General features: G+C 39.2%; 1 protein-coding gene across 4 annotated transcripts in view; it reads right to left on the reverse strand.

Annotated features, from left to right (window-relative positions):
* The window catches only part of LOC139624894 (poly(rC)-binding protein 3), a 67590-nt gene that overhangs the window by 26857 nt on the left and 18344 nt on the right, over window positions 1-22389 (reverse strand). For all 4 annotated transcript variants that reach the window (XM_071484553.1, XM_071484501.1, XM_071484324.1 and 1 more), the window contains exons 2-5: window positions 16888-16946; window positions 16638-16704; window positions 15208-15311; window positions 14336-14457 (exon numbers count right to left, since the gene is read on the reverse strand). The gene's annotated coding sequence lies outside the window, so the exon portion shown is untranslated. The remainder of the gene's footprint in view (window positions 1-14335; window positions 14458-15207; window positions 15312-16637; window positions 16705-16887; window positions 16947-22389) is intronic.

Below are 22389 nucleotides of genomic sequence, written 5' to 3' on the forward strand. Positions count from 1 at the left end.
TGCCAAAAACATCTTTAAGATGATAACCTTGAACAAGAAGAGTCATCCCTTTGTTTAGGTTAAACATCTCCTGCTAGCTACTGTGGCCTATTAGCACCTCCCCTCTGTAGGCGAGCAACTTCTAAGATTTCAAAATGGTCTCCAAGCCACTAACAGCCCAGATGCATTTTGGAAAATGAGTGGTTGGAGAGCAGAAAGGGAAGGTTGAATATATCCGCAGACACACGTGCTGAGAGGCCTTTTGTTACAGCAGCTCTGTCTGCAAGCAGCCACCGCTATCCTGCCAGACACTCCCATTTGCCCCGAAAGCGGTCTGTAAACCTGTCATCTCCAATCAGTCGGCCTGGCTGAGATCTCAGCCTAAATTACAATCTCAAGCTGACGGTCCCTCGCATTGTTCCTCTGCCACCTAGCATTAGCTTGGAGGGCTAATATAATTTATTCTTGTGTGTGTGCTAATAATGCTAGCTGACGCTTTCTTTTTTTCTTCACTCTAACCAAATTAAAAAAAAAAAAAAAAAAAAACCTACTGGAAAGACGATGCTCGGTTTCTGCACGCTGTTGAACTCGTTAGATCACGATCTAGACAAAGCTAATCGCAAACTGTCTTCCCTGTTTTCATATAAACAGAAATGCAGAAATACAGTTTTGCAGTTGCATCATGAAGTTAAATGCAATAAATTAGGCTCGTTGAAAGTAAATCTGCCACTAGCAGCACACACCCACACTTGGAAACTCAACACACAAACCTGCCTGTATAATACAATTTAAGCAAGTCATTAATATTTCTATGTTAAATGAAAGGAATAATCAGTAAGATTCAATCTAGATACAGACAGATGATAAACAGCAGGTCAACAACAAAGCTGTGATGTCTTTTATTAATCATGAGTCCATACTTCTACAATAACCATGTCAGAAATTAACATGATAAAACATAACATCTCATCCAATCAGGGCGATTCACCAGAAAACTTTAAATTTCTCGTATGCTCTGATTATTTATTCCACTGAAGATGTCATTTTGAATGTACTTACAAATAATCGTCAAGCAGAAAGGACCTCGAATAAGATCTTTACTATCTGAGAATCACAACCTTTAACCACAGAATTTAAACCTCATTTCCAACATCATGTATAATTATTTTAAAAAGTATTTACCTTTGACAGCTCCACACAGTTGACCACCACTTCAGTTGTTAACCAAAGATTAGCAAGATGGAATTGAAATATTATATCCCCATATCACTAAGACAAGATGCAAAGCTGGCAGGCCATTGGCCGAGACATGGAGTCATGTGGGCCGATACATCACAACTCATGACGTCACATTTGGCGTGTAACCTGAAAATACTCCCCAGTTTGGACGAATGCCGGAGCCGGGCTAGTCGTTTCATCATGGTTTGACCACTGCATGGGAAAGTGTCTTCCTCTGTATGGACATAAGACATGATGGGTGCCCTAGATTAGGATGCCCCTCGGGGTCCTGGGAGAGAGGTGGGGGGGATTAGAGGTAGCGAAAGACTGAAATGGGTGCCTTGATATTCTGAGTGACACGTCAGCGAAGCAGCCCCACATGCTAGCTCAATGCTACTGTCTGCTTGCTGCTAAAACCAGCTTCTGGACTACCCCTCTGATTTTGCAGACTGTGCCTTGCAGTATTGATATGATGTATTTATGATTTATGATTGACCTTAAGGTTTCTCTTCATGCAGTTCACCCCACCCTGCTCTGGACTTCACTTACACACAACAAACCCAGCATCATTCTACAGTACTTCACTGTGGAGCTCAATACAGTAATCCAAAGATCCAATCATGTTATTCGGAAACACTATTCATGCTGCCTCAACCTGGCCATACTGCTTCATACAAATGACCATACAGTTGTGATTTTATGCCACTGTGTGGCTACAAGCAAACAGAATGAGCACTAATCAACACTGAAATTGAATGATTCCATTTCTTACCCTAAGGACACTGTCCCAGACATTCCCCGGTGTGTTTTTTTGATTGATCGATAACACATTTGCAATTACTTTCCAGGTCAATAACGACACTTGCAAACCTTAGTCTTATCTTATTGCGCCGCTTTTATGTTTCGTTTATTCAATTCTCCTGATTCTGATAGCGCTCGCTCCTGTCAGTGTCTGTAAGTCATAGATATGTGTTGTGCTTTAGCCACATTGATGGAGACCCAGCATGCAATATAGATAGAGTAGTGTTTGTTTTGTGTGTGTGTGTGTGTGTGTGTGTGTGTGTGTGTGTGTGTGTGTGTGTGTGTGTGTGTGTGTGTGTGTGTGTGTGTGTGTGTGTGTGTGTGTGTGTGTGTGTGAGAGAGAGAGTGAGAGTGTGAGTGTGGTCCAGGTATAACTAATGCTGTGGGGACCTTAATCTGTTTACACGGTCACTTTATGGGGGCCTGTCGTCCTAAAGGTGTCAAAAAGATTAAATCTATTTTAACTCAGGACTGCATCCAATGCTAGTTGCATTATAAGAACAACATTATGTTAATTTTGCAGAATTTGCAAGTGTAATAATTAAGATTAAATGGATGAGTGGTTCAGTCTTGGCTGTATTTCATACATCTGTCATGGTATCTGCTGTGCCTCTCTCTCATTCCTGGTGTTTCTGCTGTTTTGCTCCCGTGTTTTTGTGTCCACCTGTGCACCTGCGACTCATCACCTCATCAACTCAACAAACACATGCAGTAGTTAAACCCTGGCTCTTCAACCTAGTCTTTGTCAGGAAAATGTGGTACAACGCTACCGCCAACTTCTATTTTTTTGTGTTTTGCCTGAACACTGAATGTGTTGTTTTTGAGCTCAGTTCAGCTTTTGTGTGTTTGTGCCTCAGGTTCACCTCTGTTTGTCCTCCTGAGTGCCTCACCCAGCTCACTGCCTCTGCTGCTCTGCTCTCTGCTCTGGCTCAGCTTCCTGCTCTGCTGCCTGTCCTGTCACTCCCAAACCTTCATCTCTACTCATTTACAGCCAAGAATGTTTTGAACTGCTGAGAAGTGTCTGTGTCAAGTTCTGCTTTTGGGTCCTGATAATTTCATTAATTAATTAATTCATGACAATTTACTGAAGGCAGGCCCAGACACATTTATTCACATGCTGATGATGAACAAAACCAAGGCCTCAATAAATAGGTCTAAACACGGTAAGACTCCAACACAACTTAGTCTTAGAAACAGTCAAGTCTTAGAAACAAAGTAGCAAATAAATGTATTAAAGCATTACCAATATACTGTGTCTACAGTTTAACATACGTACATTAGTGTTTAGAGTTTGGCAATATCAAGGAAATGATTAAGATGCCAATGTTGCATAGAGGTCCCGAGTTGAAACTTTACCACCTCGTGGTTGTTTGCCTCTGCCACTCAGACTAGTTTCAGATTACATCCCTTGTTTATCCAGTCATATAAAATATTAACCATTTGTGTGAATGTTGTCATAATTGCTGTGTGGAGACTTGAGTAATGACTAAAAAGGGTTCTGTGAGGTCAATAACCTTGACCTTTAACTTTTGACCACAAAAATCCAATCAGTTTGTCCTTGAGTCCAAGTGAACATTTTTACCAGATTTGAAGAATTTCCCTCAAGGCTTTACTGAAATATTGTGTTCACATGGCCAAAACCACATTTTGTGAGGTTACCATGACCTTGACCTTTGACCACCAAAATCTGTCAAGTTCTGTCAAGGTGGTGCTGAGATATCATGTCCACCAGAATGGGACAGTTGGATGTACAGTCGGACAATACGAAAAACAATATGCCTCCAGCTCTTGCTGTCGCCAGCATGGAAGCATAAAAACTATAACACTTTGTCTAAGTAAAGAGGGTCAACTCATTCAACCTGCACGCCACAAACAACTCTATCATAAGAAAAATTCGATGACGCACACTACATCATTACACACTGCGAAGATCCAGTCAATTATTTTTAACTTAATTCATTTAGTTTATAAAATGTCAGGAAGTAGTATTAAAAAATGATTAAATAAAAAAAATAAAAAAAACACACAGTGTGACATTTTCAAATTGCTTATTTGTCAAACTACTCTTCAAAACCAAAAGATATTAATGATATAAAACTGAGAAATGCAGAAAATTCTCACTTTCTTTTGGATGTCAATTTATGACTTATTTATCTATTTATTTCGATGGTCTGATTAATTGAACATGTCTACAACAGTGTGTTCATGTGAAAATGAAATCTACAGGGTCAAATATGTTGTATACTCTGCATTGCACTACTTTCTTTATCAATGCACTTTGGAGCTTTTATGCAGATGCAGTCTGACACTTCTCCATAAAATCACATTGGTTGTTGCACAGTTAATTATCTACAACCTCCAGGACAAACTTCTGGCTGTGGTTGTGTGGTAAATTAACATGCAGGGAGAGAGAAAGTGTTTTGTTTTATTTCCAAACACACATTTGAGTAGTGAGTGGAAAATATAATGTTGAAATACTAAATAGGCAATTACCACTAAGCGTACTGCAACTTCTTCTAACCAAGAACACAAATGTGAATCATTTACTGAATTGAGATGTGATAGCAGCTGCTTGAATGCTGATGCTCACTGGCTCATTATGGCTTCAGTATACGCTGCACTACTTGTCTTTTGGTTGGTAGATACAAAAATGGGCATTAATATTTCAGTACTGTGCTTGATTCAGTATAATATCACAGAAACCATAAAGTTTCTGCTTCATGATCCTAGATATTATTGTAAGTTATATGGTCCCCATTCAAAGAACCTCTCAGGTTTAAGCTACTAACTTTCCTTCTGGGGTTAATACAACATGCACCTAAACCTTGATCTTTTCAGAGAGGATGAAATGGTCAAGTCAGACAATTACCACCGTGAGATATCAGATTGTTTTAGACCAAACAAATTTCATCTTACCTAGACATTCCAACATTCCTCTGAAGGCCATTACAAGAGGTTGAGTAAAAAAAAAAAAAAAAAAAAAGGGGGGAGGGCAGAAAGGTCAGCTTTACTTGAACTGTAAGTTTTTTCTCCAGAACACATGATTATTGTTGTTTAACTTTATATTTCTGAAGTGTGACTGAGGCACTCCTCTATCCTAAACAAAAAAACATCATTAGACCACACATGGATCCACCACCATATCTGCATCCAGACAAAAGAAGGATTAATGTCTAAAAAGAAGAAAGCAAGAGTCCTTTTAATAGATGCAACACAGCTTTTATACAGCTCCACTGTTAAATGGAACAATTCACTCAGTTCAGTGATCTTCAGGTAGTGGACCTAATTTAATTTGCAATGGAACACTTTTTCATGCATTTTCACTAATAACAGATCGGGGGGGTCCAACCTACCTTGTCAAAATGAAAGTGGCTGAGAGCTACATTATATTAGTTCCAGTCATTCACATATCGTATCAAAACACTGCAACTGATCTCCAAACCAGATCAGCTGAATATGCTCTTTTTTTTTTTTACATGACATTAACAAACCTGACAGCAGTGTAACTCATTTGACTAACAACTGTTGGAGAAGGGTGGGACAACTCTGTATTTGATTTCCCCACATTTGGATTTACTGAGTGAAGTTGTGTGGCTTAATGTTTGTACTATGCATCTGTGGTTTGTACTTTCTCTGAACTTTTGCGTGAGCTACTTTGAAAGGAAGATCTGCTGATTATTTTCTTGATTGATTGAAAAGTAAATTTGTGTTTTCTTTTCTGTAAAGTGTCAGAAAACAATGACAAATTCAAGACAGGGTTACATTGTCATATTTCTTGTCTTGTCGGATCAACTGCCAGGCTGCAAAATTATTCAGTTTGCATTGATATAAAACAAAGAACCGCAACAAAAGAAGCTGGAACCAGGGAACACTGGACATTTTTGCTTTAAAAGACTAGTAGGATTAACTCATAATCAAAATAGATGAATTTTCTGTCAATAGTGTGCTGCAGAAATGAGTCCTAAAACCCGGTAATAAGTTAGCATTTTAGCATTTCTTTCATGGACTGTGGGTGTTAAGATGCTTTAAGCTGATTATTTGTAAGTTTATTTAAACCATAAAGGAAAAGTGACAAATGGACAAAACTACAGGATCAATAACAAATAATTTTCACACACACTGGCCGTGTACACACACACACAGAACATACACGTCATTACCATTATCTATAAAGGACATGCTGAATCATAACATCTCATCCTGTAGCTGCTTTACACCTGTGGTATATTACTGGAAAAAATATATTCATGGTTATTTACATTTAGTGGATGCTGCTTTCATATATTTTTTCCTTTCTAATGGTATATTGAAAAAAATGTAGCTTTTGGCGATAGAGCTCTGCCCTTTTCATTATCGTTTTTAAAGTTCCAGGCAAAAGGTAAATGTCTGAACATCTCCGACTTCAAAATCCAGAGTCATGTCAAATCATGTTTGTCATCCTGCTGGTCTGTGATGCTTTATCTGAAAAGTACAGTACATGAAAGAAGCAGTGTAGCTTTCTCTGGATGCTGTATATCCTGGCAGCTCATGAGAAAACAGTTTGTATTTAACACTTTGTGCAAGTGTACATATCCAGTGCCAGAATTTAATTTTGACGATTTGTGTGGTTATAGTTGCCACCATGTTACTGATGGTAAAAACAGTAAGTATCAAACAATGAAAAGTGGGCATTTTCATGCAGCTGCAAAACTGTGGATGGGCAGGGAAAATGCGTGAAGATGCTTTTTGTTTAATTAAAGCAGACCACAGTGTAGAGTCTACAGCTGTTTTATCTGATGGAAGCCAACGTGTCAGCAGCAGCACAGTCAGTCTTTTACTGTGCCCAGTTACGTACTTGATGTGGAGCAACACATCCAGTCATTGTCTCTCTGAGTGATAGCTGAGCTCTGACAGTCACAGTTTACAGACAGACCGGGGGAAAAAAACTGCAAGTGACAATAAAGAAACAGCTTGTCACCAAATAAGAAAAGTTTATTCTGCTCAAAATGTCAGCTGCACTATTTTAATCAGTCAGGACTGAAATACAGTTTGTCATAACAAAAGACTCTTATTTACAGTCCAGACTAAGTATTTAGGCAATTACACTTTTTGTTGTACTTTAGCCTCTGTGCTTCAGCACATTCAATTTTACATAAAACAATGGATGCTACATTAAAGTGCCAGATCTCAGCTTTAATTCAAGTCGGTTGACATCAATATTGAAAGAACTGTATGTGTGAGATATAGCAAACACCATTTTTCAATTGAAGTGGAGCTGTCAGCTATCAGAGAAAAATCAATGGTTGTTGATTTGCCAGAATCAGTTGGGTAGATCCTATAAAAGCAGGTCTGCACCCAAAAACTGGAAAATGACCTGGTCGACTGTGAGGCACAGGTCTAATGGATGAGCAGAAAATAATTTGTATGGTGAAGATGAAAAACCCCTTAATGACTCCACAGCAAGTCAAGAATGCTCTCCAGGATGTAGGCAGACATGTTTCTCTGTCAATGATCAAGAGCAGGCTTCATGACCAGAACCTAAAAGGGTTCACTGCAAGTTGCAAACTCTGGTTAACCTCAAAAACAAAAAGTTCAGGCTGTGGTTCACAGAAACATACAAAAACAAACCAGTAGAGGTCTGAAACAAAGTTCTATTGACTGATGAAACAAAAATCAAGGAAAATCTGAAAAAACAAAGCAACGGCTCACAACCCACAAATGAGCCACCTCCTCATCTGTCAAACATGGTGCTGGCTTGGTTCTGGCTTTGGTTTGTATGGCACCAGTGGAAGAGGCATACGGTCAAAGCAGCCACAGAGCTTTTCAGGGTGAAGAGGTCACCTGAGTCGATCACAGGTGACCTGCTCAGTCCGACTGAGCTGCATTACTGTACGTCTACTAAATACCAGACTAAAGGCAGAGAGACCCCATAACCAGCAAGAGCTGAAGGCTGCTGCAGTGAATTTCTCCAGGGAAGATACAAATAACAATAAACTTCATTTACTTAGCACTCCTCTTAACAGTTACGAAGTGCTTACCAGAAAAAAAAGGGAAAACAAAAGAAAAGCAAAACACATCATAAAACAAAGGTAAGTTACACGAAAATATAAAATGTCCATATAGTGGGAAAATAAAACACAACAACAAATCATTCATAAAAGGTTTCAGATAACAGAATGTCAGCACATCTATTGTCAAGGACTTCATTCAGTCACTGATGGAGCCACGTGCTGAGTTAGTCTAGAACTCTGTAAGTTATAAGGGTTGTAGTGCACACACAGTTCTTCCAATACTCATGTCAACCAACAAGCTGACACTTGGCACTTTTATGTAGTATCCATTATTTAATTTCAAAATGAATGTGCTGATGAAAAGTCCATACTGTAAATACAGTATGCTGTAATAGTTGGAGGCTGAAAAAAGTCCAGTTTAGCAGTTGCTGCCTACAATAACACATGATAAGATACAGCATACATATATATATATATATATATATATATATATATAAAGCTAAGATGCTATACTCAACAAAATATCCAATGTGTGGACTGATGGACTGATGATTTGTGTTTTCACAACGCCATGGACCACTGTAATCTCTTATAAAATATAAAGGGCAACACACACCAGCGTATGACATCAGTCAAACATCCACATCCATTGTTTTCAATAGAAGCCCACACCAGCTGTGTTTTGATGCTTGTCAACCTGCAATAACATCTGTCAACGCTCTAGAAAAGCAGCTATTTTATCCATTCACTCTGAAATTTTCACATCACAGCTTCTGTACCTTGACTACTTCCTCTGTCTTTATGACACATCCAGTCTGGACGTCATCTAACGGCAACTGACGCAAGATGCTGATGTGGGCTGCAGATTAATCTGATCAGGGACAAAAGTGGCCTTTAAGTAGGTGTAAACAAATCAAATCTTGATGAGATATGAAACGAACAGATGCTCATTTAAAAGGTTTGTTACGTTACCAGTTTAACATTTCATGGTATAACTTAATGAAGTTCTGTCCTCTCATGAAATGACTTTAATAGTTTTGTGTTAATCTAATGACACCGTTCATCTTTCTAAAGCAGAAACAAGCAGGTTGTGATGCAACCTACCTCATGGTGCATCGAGCAATGTCTGACAGCAACATTACTGAATGAGAAGCTTGAGTGAACCCAGAGGCTACATCCCTAGCAACAACAGACTAAATCACCCAGCACATCTACCCACCTGTGCTGCTCTGTCAAAACTAACGACTGACCCTTGACGCTTTTGTGATATTCAAAGTTAATGCACAAGTTAGGAAAATGGACACTGGCAAACATCCAAATTTTAAAGACGTCTAGTTGTAGAAGTAGGCTTTCAGAGAGAGTCGAGCAGGCAGCCATCCGGCACCTGGTAAACCCCCCTTCAACATTTTAGAGTCATATAATGAGTCTCCAGGATCAGGTTCAGCCAGCTCATTAATAATTGACTTCAGTGCATTTCTGCAGAGCTTTAGTGCTCCTCCTCAGCTAGTTTGGGGATAATGCTGAACCTAAAAGCATAATAATAATGGTGGCAGAGCTGTAAATATGATGTTTTAGTACTTTAAAAGTTGTGTAAGAGCTTTATCTGCTACCATAGAATGTGGATTTATTAGGTCTCATGTGTGGGATTGAATTTTCAATGATCCTATGTAGAGGAAGTTTTGAGAAGACAGTAAATGTTTAAGCCTCCCTTCCTTAAAAAGGATCCACGAACACTTCCTCTGTGCCCCTGTGTGTATGTCACTTATCCCCCAGTGGCTCCCCTGGCACTGGTTGGTGACCACAGCAGTTGCACTGGGCAGTTAACACATAATGTCAGCAACTATATCAGAGTGAAGTGTGAAATTGCTGAGAAGGATCATTTACACCCAGCGGAAACACCTTTAGAATAAATGTGGGCGCTTCAGTTTTTATGAACGACACAAGCCTCATGTTTTAGTCGATGATGGGCTGCACTCATTCTAATCTTATAATTGATCAGATATGCTCTTGCTCATAATTACTCAACACACCCTCAGCCACAGCAGAGATCTTCCTGTGCTCAATATAGTTATAATAGTCCGTTCACCATTATCCTCATTCATCTGAAGATTCAAAGAACAAAAAGCAACATGAACATGAAATCAGTGGTTATGCTTGACTGTCCCTGAGCATTTAGACTTAAAAACATCATTTTACTTAGAACTATAAAAAAAACAACCTGCTCTCTATATCAGCAAATGTAATTGAATCCACCAAAGCAAAAGAACTTCTTTAAATCAAATAATATGTGAAGTTAATCTAAACACTCCAGGTGGTATGATGTATTTCAAAGCTGATTATTAATTACGCTGGACAATTATGTTAATGTGTCAAGTTTTATTTGACCAGTCAAACACCTGATGTGTTGTTATGATGTCAGGTTATTAATTTGGCCAGTGTAATGTACATGCTGCTTTTCAAAGATAACTGCATGTGTATTAAATATCAGATGTGTTTGTGTCTAGTTAATCTGCCGTATGCTACAGACTCGGTAGAAGTAAAGGAGGAAAAGTGTTTTTTTGCCTATAGCGTTATGACAGGAAGCCAGGGTCTGCTGACTTAGTCGTATCAGTCCAACGCAGTGCTCTGTGGAGACAGCCGGCTTAGATTTCCTTTTTTCTCAGGATCAGTCTGTAAAGCTTTGCTGCAAGTATTAACAGTCACAACACACATACGTGTATGCACAGGCACGTATAACGCTCAAAGGAACCGGTTCAAAGATTTAAATACAAACAGACCAACAGGCAGACAGACCGACCAGAAAACAACTTGAAAGGAAACTTGTGCACTTTTATTTCCTTTCCTCCCCCTCACTGTTTTGATGTTTTTTCTCTGAAATGAAACAGTGATGTTAGACTGAATGCCTACATGAACCTTAAAAGAGACTTAAAGATTGGTGATCTCTGTCACAGCAACTCATACAGTATGGGCTCCCCTTGTAACATGACTTGGATGTTATAGCCTGCTGTCTTTAGCTGCTGGCCAGTTCCACGTTTTGTTATTTTGTTGACTGTATATTGGGAAATCAGCAGAGGAAGAACACTTAACTGTTTAAGAGGAAGAACCTGAACAAACTCAAAGGTACCTAAACTGTGGTTTCGAACATTTTAGCCATTTAGAAAAATCTCACATGCTGCTGATCATTTTTAAAAAGAACAAAAAAGGACAAAATGAGAGACCTGCTGTACAGAAGAATCTTATTTCGCAGCCATTAATAAAACCTCCCACTGGTAAAACCTTTATCATGGCTAAAGTAAGAAAGAAAGACATCATAGGACATAGATGAAGTCTGCACATGAAGATCCTGGGGGCCAATAATCAGGGAGAGTGTTGTGTCCATGGAGAGTTCAGTCTGGAAAAATAGCTCTTTAGTCTGGGCAAAAAAAAAAAAAAATCAATCCAGCTCTACTTTTTCCACAAATCAATCCAGTAAGTCCATGTGGTGGCCAATCAAACACTGCAAGAGTGGTTGTACTGGGCAACTCTTCTGCATGGGTATCTGTATATTGTAAATCCTCAGTATAGTCCGTCCTTCCCTTGCAAGTACTACTCCAAGTAGTTTCCCTTTTAAAGAGCTGTTTGTAAGTTTTGCTATTGCTACATAGCCAATGTTAGTATTAAGGGCTGTTACAAGGCTAGTTGAAACATTGCAAGTTCAGCATCAAACTTCATTCCTTTACATGCCAAGAGCTGTGTCCAGCGATGGAAAGCAACACCAATGTCAATTCCTGTCTCTATCACATTTTTTCTTCTACTGAAGTTAGCACGTTAACCAGCTAACCTCAGCCTGTCTTGCCTTTCTGATGTCAAGTCGCTGTGGTCTTCAATCTGCCCTGACACCACAGCATCGCTTAGAGGGTGAATTATAACCTTATGTTTTGTAAACACAGCAATGGCTGAAGTTTTTGTCAAGCCATCATCACCCACTCCCGTCAAGAAACCTTGTTCAATGGCAGAGAAATATGTAGCCCCTTTCATTTTCCTTGTTTAACAACAATAACACAAACGGTAATGATGATACGAAATACGAGTCAGATGCAGGGAGTTTAGTAAGAGCTGTTTGTCAGACGGAAGCGCACTGATGTCCCCTCTTGAATCTGTACATTGCTGTAAATGTAACTAAGCAGATCTCTCTATATCAATGCATAGTGCACTGGTTGTTTTATGGTGCAGTCAGGCTTTCTCATCAACTTTGGAAGTTCCGGAAATGACAAGTGAACATATCAACAAGAGCTTCATCATCAGTCACTGGACAAAACCAGGGGGCAACTTCCAGGGCTGAAAAATGAAGCCAACATTCAAGTGCCAGAAACAGCAGTTCCTCAAAAACGAGTTGATCCCCATTTTCGGATTAGCCAAGAGTTCAGCGGAGACAGTCACTGCCAAGATGATGACGGTGGAGCAGCCCACTCTGAGCTTCAAAACCACTATTTAGAAACCTATGGGTGACATCACGGAGGCTACATCCATCAGTCTATGGACAAAACAGACCAAGTGGACCAACAAACAGCGACTTTCAGTGAGTAAGGAATTTAGTACATTTCACTCTTTACTTCACTGTACTAAAATATTTATCCGTCTTAAGTTGAAATGAAACATCACAATTCATACTGCAAACTCAGTCAGCAGTGACCTGGAGTTAACCTCTAGTTTTTAAAATGTTCCAGTTAAAGTTCCTCAGAGTAGAATATTTGACCTTCTGAGTTGACAAGAGCAGCACAAATGCACTTTAAGTGTTGTTCTCTTGTGAGGCTAGACTGAGTCATCTGGGAGGAGGTGCGTGTTGAGCCAATTTGCTTTCGGTCCACTAATCTGTGTTTGTGCCTGATAGCATTACCTGATAGGTAAATACATTAATTCCTACACCTAAGCCGTCTTAACAGTAATACAAAACAGTGTTCAAACTTGTTTATCTAAGTACTTAAAGTACATGTGTTACTTTGTCTTTTCTTCAAGGATTTTTGTGTATTTATGAAGAATTGACACTGATGTGCTACTTCCAAACCTGTCTGCTTTGCCTTTTCTTGGCAACACTCGACCCCTGGAAAGATTGCAGAAGCTGTTACATCGACATCTGCCTGAACAAATCTTCACTCTCTACAGTTTAAAGTGGGAAAGTGGATTCAGAAGCCCAATTGTTGATAAATGTCACAATGACATGACGAACCTTTTGTGACTCATGAATCTGAAGGCTGATGTTTGAACTGCAGGCGTGTGACTAAAAGTCCATGAGTTGAATTATCTATTGAGAAGACCCAACACTGCGCTTTTCTTTTTGTTTTTAATACCTGCCTCACAGTACACAGGGCACTGCACAGTGTGACCAGATATGAATCTTTACAAACTGTATCTTATCTTAAAATGACCAAACCACAGAATCAGACTATGACTGAAGTACAGACAGGCGATGGAAAGGGAGGGCAGCGTGACACCAGACAGTACAAGGGAGGGCAGTATTTCTCTTTGCTGCTCCAATACTCTCAGCCCTGATGTCCAACTGACTGATGTCAGCAGTGGTATGATTGCATAACTGAGCTATGACCAGGACATCAACTTTTATTTTGTCATGTATGTATGTTTTCATAACCAAGATGATGACCAAAGACATAAAAACAGTAAAACATGAGGCTCATGTACAGGAAAAAGGTGTGGGAGCTGAAGGGAATCTACATGTGCAGAGGGGTGAATGATATATTTCCGCTATTTGTAGAAAGGTATGAACACCCTGACAAATTATTATACTGAAGATGGTAAAAGTTAAACTCTGCTTTGATTTTCAATGTGCAAATCTGCAATGACAGAAAGGTAAACATCCCCGAACCCTGTCAGAATGCTTAATGGCTCGTTTATAGACATAAATTTATTGTAAACATTGTTTGGGAGTAGAGCTCCAAAGCTTCATAATGACTCAATTTAACAGAGGCTTTTTAACAGAAGAGACGGAGCCATGAATTCTGATATGTGATCAGGGCTGAAGGTTGGGTTTATGTTACTTTATCCAAAGGCGCACGTGTTGAGACAGACTGAAGCAGACAGACAGGAGAGAGATGAAGAAGAGGCAGGAGGTTGTGGAAAAACGCTGAGCAAGCAACTTGTTTGTTGTCCGGCCTTCCAACAAAACAAAATCAAATTAGAAGATAAGGCTAATCCAAAATCATCTGACACATGTCATTGTCCATGGCACAGTCTTCATCATACATCATCCATTATAAACTTCAAAGCACCTGCCTTCATAAACTCCTCCGTAATGGAAAGGAGTGAATCCCATCAATTTACCATTGACAGATCAAATGAGTCTCGTTACTCACCAGATTTGTGCTGGATGTTGTGTTCCCTGGGCATATAGGACACCAGAGCAGTGTGGTCTCACACAGACTCAGATCAGTTCATCAGCCTTTGGACTTCCCTTCAGGTTGATAGCCGGCCCATGCTGAGGCCCAGAGAAAAATAACAGAAATAAGCAGAGAGGTTGCAACAGAGAACAGAAAATCTCTTTATCAGATTTGTATGAATGCCTGTATAAATGCATGTTTATGTGTATTTTTATGTACAGGGCAGTATACCATCCCATACAGAAATGTAATATATGACATATAACAACAGTGATGTTGCCATTCATATTAACTATAAGGGGATATTTTATTATCACATATATAAATCATCTGGATATATGAAGATATAACATACAATACCCATAGTAACATTTGTATTTGTATATATATATTAAAAATATATATGATACATTTTTACATAACATGTTGCAACCAGCCCTTAATAATATGTTCAATTTAATTTTTTTTTTTTTGTTTATTAAAACAAAGAAATTCAATACTCTTATCTATGTTTTTCTCATTCATTTCCTATTAATTTTAAACATACATATTTGTATGAGCTAGACATATATGCTGACATATAGGTTTCTTATATGATTTTTTTATATATGTACCTATGAAATAAAAACACATTTCATTTATGGAAATTAAATATATGTACACATATATACATATTGAGTGAGTCTTTTTTTTCCAATTTGTACATGCAATGTTCTTCAAATGATGTGACATGTAAACATTGTCAATATGTGGGCTGTTTTTCTGGTGATGCCTGTGTTTCTGCACAGGATCAATACATTTCAGGGCAAACCTCACAGTGCACACAAGAGTAGGAAGATGCGACTGACCGAAGAGGGATCCCAAAAGTCTCCTAGGTTTTTTCTTCCAGGTCATGTGACCTGTGGCTGGCAGCCTCCCAGCAGAATGGGGATCAGATGTCTGGCCGATTCACCTGAAGATCACAAGGTCAAGACAAGAGAACATGTCAGTACGACGGGGCCATCTCACAGTCAGGTGATGGCTGAGTCATGGGGACCTAACAGATAAAAAGAGTGACAATGACTGATAACTACCACGTACAGTATCTCTGGTTGGCACAGGTGTTTTGGCTAATGTGTCGCCAAACAGTTATCTACTTACACACACACACCAGACACAGAGCTACATGAGCTGGCCATCTGACAAAAGAAAAACATCAGAGTGTTTATCTTGGAAGGTGCTCTGTTTGGTTTTCTGCTCACTAATTTGGTTTGTCAGCTGTTTGGTGCTGGACAGATAGTGGGTTCACCAGCGCCTTTCTTGCTAGAAGGGGGTTGAGAGGAGTTCCTGAGACTCAACATGCAGTACATATGAAGACTATAGAACTAATACAATAAACGATCACTATGAGTGACCCATCTACATTTCATTTGATTCAGTCAATAACATCCAAATATACATTAATACAGGTAGAAGAGAAAATTAAGTAAATAAATGTAGAGATATATTCAAAATAAATCATTTAAGTAAAAGAACAAGCTAAATACATATAGCTTCCTCCTACAGTGAGATAAATAGTGTCAATGGTGTGGTGGGTACTAAATCTAACTGCTTTATTTACTTGTGGGAACTATAGTAATAAGAGGTGAAACAATACATGAACACATGTAGTAATCGATAATGCTGATTGAATAAACTAAAAAACAAAATAAATACACTAATTAAATCAATTTAGAATAAGCAATAAATAATATTAAACACACAGACCTACAATCATCAGATTGAATCAAAAGCACTCCCTCTGCCTGAACTGATGTTAAGGCTTCTACAGTTCTGGTTTCATGGCTACTGCTGTCATTGTCACACCTACAACTGCCAGTGCTGCTAAGAGTAACGTGTCCATAACACTGTTCAGACTACTGTCACCTCCCCCTCACAATAAAAGGTATTTTGACCAAAACCTTAGTAGTATTAATATCAAGCACAAGACACCAGATAATTGTGCTGTAATGTGTTAGTAACACAGCCATATTATTCATTAGGGTTTATAAGCTCTCTCACTAATTGTAAATTCTAATTAAATCGGTGTCTGAGGCTCTCTTGATCTTTATAATAGAAAACTATGCTTGATAATTCATATTTAAATATGTGCATTACAAGCGTTGCTCCTGCCAAGTGTGGAAACCACAGAAGTGACTGATGAAAAGTGAAACTTCTCACTGATTATGATGCAGGGTGCCGAGAGGATAAGAGCTGAAGCATTTACTGTGTGTGAATCAAATTCAATACGACCACTTACTTTGCTGCACCTCGCCAGCAGAAGCGTATTTAGATCAAATCAATTGTGGAACTTTAATTCGGTGGATCTGTTAGAGAGAGGAAAATACTGCTTAAGAGGCAACAATGACTGTGTGAAAAGAACACAACGCTCTCCTCTGCTGTTCAAATGAATTATTACATTTCAGTTTTAGAAACGGGGCTCCGCTTCAAATTAGGCCAAAATGAACTAAAAGACTCATCAGCGGAAATGCTGTGTTAATGTTTCTTACATGGTGCAGATGAGATCGCAGACAGCGCTCCAGGGAGGGAGAGGGCAGGAGAGGGATCCCTGTGAATGAGATCAACTTATTAAATTTGGTTTCACTGTAACTTAAGCTCTGGACAGTAACAGCTCCCTCTGACGCCATCGGCTCACACTCCTCTGAGAAGTGTGAGCACACAGGGTCATTCATCACACACACATACACACACACACACACGGTTTGAGTCCCTGTGTGTGCAGCCAAGCGTCGTCTCTTTAGAAGGGAGTCACTGCCCTCTGTTGGTGTTTCATGCAACAAACACCGGTTAGAGGCGAATTGGATTTAATGAGTTGCTGCTGTTGAACACAAGTTAAAGTAAGAACACCATTTAGCAAAGTTAACATAAGTATAGTAACAGAAGAAATGCTGGTATATATTTTGCATGATTGATAACTGAAGATAATCAACCTGTGAGGAGTAAACTGATTATTTGATTGATAGAAAAATAAAAGGCAACTATTTTACAAATTAACAGGAAACTAGTTTGACAAGAAATCTGACATTATGAGGACTAAACCATTCATGAAGAAAATAATCAAGGGATTAATTGATTATTAAAAAACATTTGTTAGTTGCACCTCTACTGAGGTGTAATATTCAATGAACAAAAGTTAAATGTTGTCTCTCACTTGTAAGTTGCTTTGGATAAAAGCGTCTGCAAAATGATTAAATCTAATGTACGTGTACATAAAGAGGCTCCAAATTATGACCGAGACGTCTGTTTTAAACATAAACATTGACCAATCCACAAAACCACAAAAAAATAATAATAATCGGCAAACGATGAACTGATACAACTAGTACAAAGTCTTTAACTTTGTAAGTTAAATAACTGTAAATAACTGCGTAAGTAATTTGCCAGATACTCAAAGCCTTACAATGGAAAACAAACAAAAATAACACTGTGTAGAAAGATATTTAAAACGCTTCTCAGGATTAAGTGTTGGGTTAATATATGCAAGCCCCCACAGGGATTTTAATAGTTTTAGAAGCTATATTTTGCATATATCATACAACATGAGCAAAAGACAGAGGGACCAAGAGAGAGTGCACAACCTTACACACACACACACACACACACACACACACACACACACACACACGCTAATCTCATCCTCAGAAGCGGGGTGGCAATCTGATCTTTCCTTAGCTTTAGCGCTGCACCGAGGGGTGGGGGGCTGGGTGGGGGTGTGGAGGTCCCCGGAGGTGAAACTCTATTAGCAAGCAGCATGAAAGTCAATGGAGAGCACCCCAGTGTGCTCCAGTCCCCTGACAGTATTAATGTTTAATGATATCTAAAAAGGCTAATACGCATTGCCCCCCCCACACTTCACTTTTGCTCTTATCCTCTCATTAAATACCCTCAGAATATCATCACCTCCTCAGATTAGAGCAGTGACCCCGTCTTCTGAAGGACTCGCCCTTCACCGATGGTAAATCTCTCTCTCTCTCTCACTCTCTCTCACACACACACACACACACACACACACACACACACACATCCACAGACACACACAAGAACACTGTATTTAAGCTATGTTGAGAGGGGAGGCAGCAGACCACCATACAGTGTAATATGTGTGAAATAATACCTATGAAAATGATCATACAGTTTATACAAAATCTATACTAACACATAACTGTGTGCACGCATGTGTTTGTCAAAGGCAGCTGGTAAAAGTGCATTTGTTTAGAGTAAAAACAAGGACTTATGAATTAATTATGCTACAACTGTGTTTTGTTTCCACTACAGGATTAATTTAAAATAATAATGTGGCACCGGTGGCAGAGCTGAGCACTGAAGTATGTGAGTGAGAGGGAAATTATGAAGCACAAGTCAGGTACTGCCGTCCAAACCTGACCGACCTTTTACCTCATACATTCATTACAAAAGCAGGAGAGAGAAGAAAAAACCACACAGACTGGACATCACGAAGATTCAGAAAAGACTGTGATTCATCATAATGTAAATATATATTTAGAAGCCACCAAGATCAGCAGCAAAATCTAAGTTTCATGTCATTCATGTGCGCAGGCAGAACACTCGCCCAGACAAAGACACTAATGTGGATAAGTTATGGGAGGGAAGCTGGCGAAACTCATTGGGCGTACGTGCTGGGTGAGCAGCTTTCACTGGAAGCCATCCCAGCAATCCCCCGTGCATAACATTGCCTTATTTATCACTATTTGCCAGCAGACACTCTGTCAGTCAAAGGACACTCTTCAAGCCCACAGTCATTTGCTGCAGTAAGCTGATGCTGGCACTGGTACTGATACGCATATGTTTCACAATACAAGCATGTAAATGTGAATACAGAGGTGAGCCGTTCTTATATACTGCACTGTATATAACTGGACTGTATATCACTTCAGGGGCTGTTTACAGTGCTAACATGACCGGTAATCGCCTTTTATAGGGTTTATATAAATACAGATGTACATAGACTTTCTTATTTTGTTGGAAAGTTATGTTGACTTACAGAAGACAGAAAAGGAGGTTGGACCAAAATAAATGATAATAAACATGGAGCATCCTGCCAGTTTGACATATCGACAGAAATCAGTGTGATGACTGGAAAGAATTTAAGTGTATTGGAATCAATGATTTCTATGATTCACAAATTTAAAAAATCAGCTCTTGTACAGGTCAGTGTGTGTCTGTGTTGTAAAGGATATAAATTATTAACAACACATGAAAGATTATGCAATGAATGAATGGTGCATTTTTTTAAAAAACCCACTGCCTACTTTATAGCACATGCTCAATGTTTTACATTAAAGATAAAAAAGCAAAACATATGTGTGTTCTCTAATCTGTGTGTGACTATGCAGAGTTACACTCCAAAGTGACAGGTTGGAGTAATTGGATTTTAATATATAAACACAGAAATGAATTCTGCGTCGCAGTTAGTCCTCTGTACGGGAACAAACACATTCCTATGTTTTGTCAGTATACAGGAGGTTCAAGTGTTCATCCACAAAGTTCAATTTTTGTTGCTCACTGTAAATGTTGCTGTCATGGAAACAGTGTGAGACAACCAAGGTGGGACACTGACTTTGTCATATACACAAATACTCTCTGAGTCCGCGAGGCTGTACTTATTCACAGTGGTGTTTTTAAGCTGAAAGCTACTGTCAGCATGCTGATACGCTCAGAGCGCTGCTGGTGACGAGCAGGTGAGATGTGACCTTCCCGGTTGAGTGTGTCAGTGTGTCATTTAAAAAAAAAAAAAAATATATTGGACAAATTCAAACTTTGACCTGATGATGGTGCTAGATGAAAACTCAGAGAACAACCAGAGTGATAGTTAATGTGAGCTGCTGCAGGCTGACAATGCTCACATCATCAGTAAGATGTCCAGCGCAGGAACTGAAGCCTTGTCTATACACAGTGAAATCAAGTCATTAGGTTTCTTTTTTTTTGTGGCATTATCCTTTGCTGAGGTCACATCAGCAAAGACCTGGTATCTTCTGTGGTAATGCTCTGCCGGGCCTGACTTCAACCACATTCACTTCTTCTTGTGAAAATGTATCAGGGGTTTTTGGCCTTTAGTTTTCAGCAGTTTGACTGAGATCATCTGAGTGCAGGGCAAATGAAAACCTTCCACTGCTAAGGCTGTAAACAACTCCCAGCTTACCTTGTTTATACATTTAGGGGACTGTGCTGCTGCGTTTTATACAAACATCCTGAAATAGCTTTAATACTGAGAGCTATTAAACGTCATAATCAATGTGTCACATCAAATGAAATATACTGGAGTGGAACTAAAACATTGGAAAGTAGATCAATGTTGTATTTTATTTGACTGCGTCGTATATATATAACGTCCTTGGGGGCATTACTTTAAAATAAAACTTAAAACAAGGTGATAATGCATTGCATTAAACTGAGATGACTAATTTGTCTCCGAAGAGTATTTGGGTCAGTGACGTTTCTTTGTGAATATTCTCTCTTTCAAAAGCTGCTTTACTGCAGTAATTCAGTTTTTTTTATGGGCCATTAAAATCTTGTTTAAAAATGATGCAACGTACAGCACCACCAGCATGAAGCAAGACATTTAAAAACACAGACGTACTCTCTCACACACACACACATGCACACACAGCAAAACAAATGCACCAGCAAGCATACACACACACAGCAATACTATCTCAAGGACACACACACACACACACACACACACACACACACACACACACAAATAGACAAACACACTGTGCAAGCAGGCAAAAAAAAAAAGTCAGAGGAAATGCTTATGCCTACAAACACACTCAGGAGGGGCAGCGCAGCACTTAAGTGGTCACTTTCACACACAAAGGCCAATCACAGGAGCTTAGCTGGTCCCATCAAGCTTTTTAGCAAATGCTGCTGTGCTGAAATTGCTTGCTTAGTTAACCCTGTGTGCCACTGACGGAAATGTAGCTCCATCACTCAAGTCTGAGTTGTGGCAAGCGGTTTGCTTTGAAGTCATTGTGTGCGAGATGACTAGGCCTTGTCATTTGTGAGGAGGGGATTAGTCATGCTATGTTTATTGGAGAGTGCGCATCAGCCTTCTTGACTACTGCGTTTTAGGGATTTTTGCTTCAGAGGTGTTATTTTTTTCACTGACACTGTAAAAGAACAACATATGAAAACTTAAACATCAAGCCAACTCTACAACTATTACACAATAGGAAATACCCTCATCGAGAGTTCAAGTTTCTCCAACTCTGATGTGAACTAGCTTTGTCACATCATCTAGTTTATGGAGTGTGTGGAAGCAAAAAAACACCTTCGGGGTGTAGTGAGCTGTGGTCCAGGAGTAAATGTTGCCTTACCGAAGGTGTGTTGTTTTTTTAATAGTTATTGTTTACATAGATATTTTTTTCTAAAGGGCAAAAGCAGTGCTCATTGTACTGAGCAATGTCTCAGTGGACGCAAAAGCATGATTTGGTTGTGTTGTAGTGAAGTGATTGGGCTCATCCAACTCTGCAATACAGTTCTGTGTAACAATTTGATAACAATATTTCATCTATTTTTTATGTCTCGGTGCTGGTGAGAGCCGGGGCCAGAGGCAACATGTTTTCAGGTGGTGCGTCGGTCCACACGTCCCATTCTAATGAACATCGTATCTTAGAGAGAATCTCTTTGAATTTGTCACAAATATTCACTGGGACTCGTGGGTGAACTGATTAGAATTTGGTAGCCAAAGGTCAAAGGTCACAGTGACATCACAGTTTTGGTCTCTTGAACAAGATATCTTAAGACCACCTTGAGGAAATTTGTGAAGATTTTGCACCTACATTCACTTGGTCTCAAAGATGAACAGAAAAAGGTCAAAATTCAAGGTCACAGTGATGTCACATTCTTGTGAATGCAATATATCAGGACACTCAGAGGGAATTTCATTACACCTGGCACAAACAACAAAGGTCAAGTCACTGTGACCTCACTAAACATGTTTTCGGCCATAACTCACATATTCATAC

This window comes from Trachinotus anak, unplaced genomic scaffold (genome assembly GCF_046630095.1).
Source record: "Trachinotus anak isolate AG129_WGS33_773 ecotype Australia unplaced genomic scaffold, CSIRO_AGI_Tana_v1 ptg000001l, whole genome shotgun sequence".
Lineage (NCBI taxonomy): Eukaryota > Metazoa > Chordata > Actinopteri > Carangiformes > Carangidae > Trachinotus > Trachinotus anak.